Source organism: Hibiscus syriacus, unplaced genomic scaffold, assembly GCF_006381635.1.
Source record: "Hibiscus syriacus cultivar Baekdansim isolate YM2019G1 unplaced genomic scaffold, ASM638163v2 tig00112925_pilon, whole genome shotgun sequence".
NCBI classification, from domain to species: Eukaryota; Viridiplantae; Streptophyta; class Magnoliopsida; order Malvales; family Malvaceae; genus Hibiscus; species Hibiscus syriacus.
The window spans coordinates 1,522,991-1,531,458 of NW_024063420.1; positions in this window are offsets into that span (position 1 = coordinate 1,522,991).

Here is an 8,468-nt window from a genome sequence, read left to right on the forward strand (position 1 = left end):
TAGATGCCTTTCGATGACATACATACCTCTCGGAATTGAAAGGGGAAGTAACATCAAAATTTTGCACTGCCTTGTCATTAGGACTGCGTGATAAGTTCATTGGATTTGGATTAACTTGAAGTTGAGACATCACTTGTATTTTCGAGGCACCATTTTGAGGTCTCTAATTCCAGAAAAGTACATTACAATCTATATAAGTATATTGAAAACTTTAGAAAATTTAGAGTTAAAATAGGGGAACTGACATAATTATCATAAGAAGTTACTGTTTGATTTTATTGATCTCCGAAAGGTACATTATTTGCCTCATGTACCTAAAGTAAGAATTCAAAAGCATGAAAATTAGCCCAAATTATTTTTTTGAAGGGGAAAATTGTATGAATTAAAATTAGAAAATTCATAAAAAAACGAAGATAGCACAAATTGAATTTAAAGCTTAAAATATGGAATGCTATCACATATACCAATGATGTGATGCATATAACTACTTGTTGGTGTTGGATGTGAACATTATATGTCATGTTGTCGTTTCTCATCAAGAATTGATTCTAAAATTCATTGGAGGATCGATGGTAAGTGAATGGCTACAAATGGGAGCAGAAATTGATAAATTACGTGCCATCGCATACAAAAAATAAGTCGCCTAAAGTTCATGGTTATTGGTGTGATTTGATTTGATTACATTATAGTATAAAGTAATCTCTAAATTTTTACTTAATGCCATAACATACCACATATGTGCTTCCAAACCCTCCAAGTCCTAGTTCCTGGTCCATAATATCAGGCATTGTTGGTTGGTACTGTGATTTTCCAGAAGAAGAAAAAACTTTTATGATTAGTAATTACAAGTAAGAGTAGTTTACTATAAAACAATTTCTTTAAATATTTCTTCTTTAATAGTCTCGTAACAATATAGTGTGCCAAAACATACCAGATTTGAGGTTCATAATGCTCCTAGTGGCTGCTGATATGGAACACAAGGTATAGTAGGATTCCCTGTGATTGATTGTTGCTATAAATTTGACAACATTTGAGGGGATTATTGGTAAGATTGAGAATTTGGATGAAACTGTTGGATAAAGATGGCTTACCGTTGATGAATTTTCAGGCATCTAGTACTGCAGATTCTGAATACCAGGACGAGTCTGATCCCAATAAAAAGCTTGTTGTTAGAAAAACTTCCAAGCAGTTTAGCACTTAAAACAAATTATGATGGGTTAACTTTGATGTTTATAACTTGGAATTGATACCTAGATTGGATGGTAAATAGGCGAGATTGCATTTTTCCGAGTTAAATAACAGCTTCCAGGTCGGTAAATGGGAGAATAACCAGAATAGTTGCGGGATGCACCAGGAGAACATGGTGATATTCCTCTACGTTTATAAAGCAGATCTCGTAGACCATTACGAGCCCTGGAAATCACAGTAATAATCACTATATCACATGCATTGGATTCAACCTTGAATAATGAAAACCCAATTCTAATGATTTGATGTTGGGTTAACTTGTAAGGGTAGGTCCTGAGATCATGTTGCCTTCGAAGGATGGAACTCAGGTTTTGGCTTTCCCAGTTCAACACTTGTGTTTCAGGTCTAGGATTGACTACAAATGGTGTTTGTCGATCTTGTGATATTTGCATCACCATTTTTAGTTACAAATCGTAAGTTAAAAACACATATGTAATATGCTTTCCCCCTTCAAACTATATTAAAATTGTTTATCTTTTTTAGAACCTAATACCTGCTGATGCCTTGTTTGTCCCATTGATGGGCACGTTTCCCTAAGAGAACTTTGCTGCAAAAATCAACATAAAAAAACATGTCCAGTTACTAATATACCTTACTGGTTTTTGAACACAAACAATAACATATATCATTTAGTACTTAGAACTCGCTTTCTTATCCTTGAATTCTTGGAGGGAATGATGTAGGTTTTGCTCACACGACGAGATTTGAGAAAGTGAAATACTTTCTTCATTCTCAACTTCATACTCCCTTCATGAAAATGAATGCCAAATTATGTATATAATAAAAGAGGATTAATGGTATTGAGGTTATGTAACATCCTCAATATCGAGCTAGTGACTAAATTGAAAAATTTCAGAATTTGTTGGTCAAAGTAGATTACTTGAAAAGTTCAAGGACTCATATTAAAAATTTTGTAAAGGATTAAATATCAAAAAAGGAGAAATAGAAGGGCAAAATGGTCATTTGACCTAGAAATGAATTAAAAATGAATAAAGGGGTTATATAAGTTACATGTGGGAGATGAAGGGGAAAATGAAGCTTTCTAGAGTTCTCTTTTTCTTTTTCTTTCTCTTCACCGTGGAACCCAAAGGTAAAAGGTGAGTTTCCATGTTTGTTGGTTATTTGTTGAGTTCAAACTTGGTTTATGATACTTAGGTGATAAGTAAGCTTAAGGAAAGCTTAAATTGTCTTAAAACCATACGATGAAGGAATTTGGAGAGTTTAAAGATAATGAGTTTTTAAATGAAATTTGGAAGAAGAGTTGACAAGTTAAATTGAAGGCTAAATTTGACTTGTCAAGGGTTAAATTAAGAGATATGAAGTGTTAAAATGGGATTTATAACATGTTAAAAATTTAGCTTAATTCTTGAATTCCATGTGGTGGATAGGATTTTGAGGTTTAAGATGTGATTAATGAGTAGAAATGGGTTTAAGCATGTGTATATGAGTTATGGATATGTAAAGGGTTGAAACATGAGGTATTTGTGAGAAATTGAGTGAATTTTCGTGCTTAAAATGTGAATTCTGGGCAAGGGGTATCAGTACCCATTCAACAGGTATCGATACCTCCGAGCAAAATTCAGAAAAATATTCAAAGGGTAACGATACCTTTATGAGTGTATCGATACCCCTTGAACAAAAAATTTTAGAATGCAATATGGGTATCGATACATAGGCATGGTACTGATACCCCACTTAAGGGATGTACCGATACCCTGTAGAGTGTACTGATACCCTGTAGAGTGTACCGATACCTATGTTAAACATGGAATGAAATTAGCTTTTCCTTTAGTATAAGAAATGAAAGATTAGAGTATATAAAGTGAAATACTGATATGTATCAATGTATAATTATGTAGATATTAAACGTGATTTGAAGAATTAGAATCGATTCAATTCAAACAAGGCTAAGGTGAGTGTGTATTAGTAATATATGATGAATGGAAATAAGACTTGCGATGAGTCTATTTCCTATAGTAGTATACATGAATCATAAATATGAGCATGTGATTGATATTAGGATATGTGATTATATATATATTACATGGTTATGTGAACATAGGTGAATGTATGGAATATATGTGACATGATAAAGGACAATAGAGATATAAGGAATTGTATAAATGAAATTATGATATAAAATATTTAAGGTTTTTATGTAATATAAAGTATAGCACAAAGAATATAGGAAATCATATGAGAAGTTTATAGGAATTGAACCATATAAATAAGTTATATAATAGATGACTACACATGCTAAATGATATATGTGATCAATTATAGGAATCAATATAATTAAATTATATGACTAAATGAGAATAGTATATTAATGAGGAGACTTGAACATAATAGATGATACGAAATTGTAAGATAATTAATTTAGGAAAGAATTATATACTCAAAGTAAACTATAATATAGGAGTTATGTAAAATTGAATTAATAGAAATGATTTATATGAGTAAATGGAAGAGTGAGACCAAATAGATAATATTTACTTATAGGATACATGAGATTACTTGTTTATGTTAAATAACCTAAATATGAATAAGTTAGGAAACTACATGTGAATTGAGATTGAGTTAGTTGAGTTATATGATATATATTAAGTATGTTAAAGTTATGTGATTATGAATGATATGACGTGAGATATATGAAAGAGAAAGTGTAAGTGATATAAAGTATGTTAAAGGAAATATGTGATTACATGAAAATATGATATGAGTTATATGATGTGAATAGATGGATATTTGATTATGTGAAAGGATAAAATATAATGCCTATGTTATGTATCCTGAGAGCTAGAGGTATAGTTGGCATGCCAAGAGTCGAGGGTTACCTATGTCTTTCGAGACATATGGATAGTTTACCTATGTCCTTCGGGACATATGGACACGATTACCTATGTCCTTTAGGACATATGGACATCTACCTATGTTCTTCGAAACATATGGATAGGTCCTTCGGGACACAGATTTCATATGTCACTTAGTGGATGTTATACGAGCTGTGGTGACAGCATATATGTGCACAACCTCATAGTACTCGTATACCTTGAGTTCTCAATAGTGTGCATGGGCTTATAAAAGATGTAAAGAGTGTGTACATGTTGCATGTTGCATGTTAAAATGTTATTATTGTTTATATTGATTCCTATATGAAAGTGTGAATTTATAATGTAATATGTATAATTGTTATTAGATACTTGATTAGATGGTTATAATTATAGAAATTCTTTATTATATGTGGATGCCTCACTAAGTTTATGACTTAGCATGTAAGTGCTTTACACGTAGGTACTAAGAAGCACGAGGACCAAACTTGAGACCGGCAGAACAACATATCTTCACAAGAGATCAGATCAGAAGTAAATCACATAGTAGGTATTTCGTTGTATTATAGGCGTTGGCATGTAAATAAATATAGATTTGCGTATGCTCTGATCAACTCTATAATGTTTTGAACTCAATGATGTAAATATGACTTTTGTTTTACTAAAAGTTTAAAATTTCATATAGTTTTTATGAATGTACATGTTTTGAAAAGTCAATATGACACCCCAGACTCGTATCCGGGTCGGGTACGGGTTGAGGTGTTACAGGTTAGCCATGGTCGAGAGTTACTTGAGATTGGCATTCACTATTTCCAACTCTACTTCAATGTTCTTGATTTGCTCCTCCAGGTTGCGCTGAATAGTAAATTCATAGCACCCAAGGTATGATTATCAACTAGAAAATGTATAAAATGAAGATCGATTCAATACTAGAAGTTGTATATATATTTACTTCGATTCTGCAAGTAGTCGATCAGCCAGGGATTGAGCACCACGTGAAGAAGTTGTCGATGCAGGAATCAAAAGCAAAGTGAAACTTATAGTTAGAAAAATATCAAGTGAATTATATTAATAAAGCTATAAAATAATAACAATATACAACACAGTTGCATGCAATATTTTTAGTGATTTTATAATCAATTTGAAGTTGCATTTTAAATAAAAAAAACTAAGCATGAGACCTTTTATTCTATTTCTCTATATAAAAAGATTATTTTTAAAATAAAATGTATATGTTTTTAAGGAATGAACAACTCGTTATTTATGAGTAGTATTGTCGTAAGTTCTAATAAAAAGAAAAAAAATGAAAATATATAATAAATTTGATGTATTTATTATTCTGAGATTATCTTCTTTTGGCCAAAACAAATGTTATTAATTACATGGTTTCCATACATAAATTAAATATGAATCAATTTATTATTTTTTAATAAATATACACACTCATATAACATATGTATTGAGGAAAAAATCAAGAAAAATCAATCAAATTTATTACTTATGACATTAAAAATTAATTTTGAAAATAAATACCTTTTCAAAAAATTAAAGTAGGAATCTGAACTCATCTTTTTTGTAAGCATGTAGTCAATACTAATGCTTATTATAGAAAAAAAATACATGAAATGTAACTCCAAATACAACCGACAAAGATGAATGCTTGCATGCAACAATAATTTTTTTTTCTCAAAATAGTAATAATTTAAAAGAAAAGAAAATTAAAAGTTTAAAACTAAAACTGTTAAAAAAAAGTGACTATCAATTTGGTATATTTTATTTGAATCAGATCAAGTTTGAACTAATGAATTCGATTGATCGATATAGTTGAATATCATATTTTAATATTGAGAAAATAACTTCAGTGACCGAAAATGCCTTATAATATACGATTTTAATCAACTTTTTTTGAATTTGCGAAAATGACCAACAAATTCGCAACGCGAACTCCAATTTCGCAACACAGGTTCCAAATTTGCAACGCGAATATGTAAATTGTAGCACATAAGTCAAATTCGCAACATAGAAGTCAAATTCGCAACACAGAAGTCAAAATCGCAAAACAGAAGTCAAATTCGCAACACGAAATTTCAAATTCGCAACACGAAATTTCAAATTCGCAACCCGAATTTATTTTTCATACACAAATTTCCTTTTCGCAACAATATTTTCTAAATCGCAACACGAATTTTGTTTTCGCAACTCGATTTTCGAATTCGTAACACAAATTTTAATTTCGCAACAGCTTTTATTTTCGTAACACAAATGTTTTGGGTATATAAACTACGCAGCAACAACAACTCATAACCTAAATCCCTAAATCACAACTCATTCCATCTCTATCTATCACCCTCTTCGACGACATCCTTTCCAATATCCAACGACATCCTTCACCATCTCTAATTTTTTTTACATAATTTTATTTCTATATAATTTTTCAATGATTTGTCTCCAAAATTATCAACTATCAACTTAATAAAGGTATGTTTTTCTCTAAGTTAGTGATGATATCTAGTTTATAGCTCGTTTGTTTAGTAAATTAATTTACAATTTGTAGAATGAAATCATCTAATGTTGATCATGTTTGGATAGATTTGTGTTTTGGAGGGTCATGAGAGAATGTTCATGGTGTTTTACAATATATGCCTTTACTCATGAATCTTCAACTAAAATTGTCATTAAAAAAGTTAACTTATGAAACTCTAATGTTACGTGTTGCAAAGAAATTGAATTTAGAGCCTCTAAGTGGATTTAGGTTGTCTTATCAGAGAAAAGGTAAAGTTTATTTGTTAACCGACAATGAAGATGTTGAACGATTCATTGCTTACATTATTGTTTCGCAAGATGATGTTACATTGTATGTTGTTGAACCTAGAAGTAGTGAAGTTGGGTCAGTAGCGGGTAGTAATCAACTAAGTGCTTCAACCCCAGTTTATGGTGCTCACAATGTACAACGTTGTTATCAACCTCAAAATTTAATGGTTCCACCACAATTTCATCACCAAGAAAATTTTGTTTCACCACATTTCCAATACCAAACACAATATCAAACACAATCTCAAAACCCACAACTTTTCCCTAATCCAAATCCCAATCAACTTTCAGCACCAAATTTCGATTTTCGTATTGACCAGTTAGACGATGATGAGCCAACAGAAAATATTATGAGTACTAGTCAGTATTCGAAATTTGATCTTGGTCAATACTCGGATTTTGATGATGTTTCAGAAGAAGAAACAAACCCTGCGTGTAATGATTTTGATATTGGTCAATACCCGAATTTTGATGATGAAACAACTACTGCCGAGGAAGATGTTGTTGATGGTAATGAGGAGGAAGTTACGACTGTGAATGAACATGTTGAACATCCATTCTGTAATTCATATAACCCTGAAGAAGAAGAAGAAGAAGAAGAAGTCCCCGGAGAAAAGAAAAAGAAGAAAATGCCACTGGAGTATAACTGGAATATGCCAGAATTACTCAGATACCAGAAGAAGAGTTGGTAAAGATATCAGTTGATTGTTACACAAAAGTTATTCTTATCAAGAAAGATGATTGTTTTGATACAAAGGTAGACTTGAAGATAGCTTTGTATACGAAATGTGTGGAAGATGGCTATCAACTAAAAGTTAACAAATCAAGCAAAGATCGTTTCGAAACAAAGTGTATGATTGACAAAAACTGTATGTGGCATATGATTGTAAAGAGGATAAAAGATTGCGAAATGTTTAAAGTTAGGACTTTTATTGATAAACATACATGTTCAAGAACCCAAGTTTTTCCTCACCATAGACAGGCAAACAAAAAGGTGTTGGGTGGTTTTCTGGATGAGTTAATGTTTTTGAATGACAGGGTATATCGTAGACATGAAATTATGACTGACATGAATGCTCGGTTCAATATTAGTATCTCATATTCTCAAGCTTGGAGAGCCAAATGTTATTCCTTGGAATTATTGAGGGGGTCGCCAGAAGCATCGTTTGCCCAATTGCCGGCTTATTGTCACAATTTAAAGCTGAAAAATCATAGGTCGGTAACTCATATCAAAACAGATAGAGATGGACGCTTTGAGTTGCTGTTTTTCGCCATTGGTGCTGCGATTAGTAAATCAATATAATTTTGTTGACTCATTTTTGTTAGTTACATGAATTTCACATTTAAATGATTATATTTCTTGTGTATATTATTTTGTAGATTCGTTCATTTATTACTTGCATGCGCCCAGTTATTATAGTTGACGGAGCACATTTGAAAGGTCGATACCTTGGAGTAAACTTATTAGCATTAGCCATGGATGCTAACAATGGGATACTGCCAATAGCTTACGGGGTTGGCAAATTTGAAACCTCTAATTCATTGACATAGTTTATGGGGCATCTTAGGGATTGCATA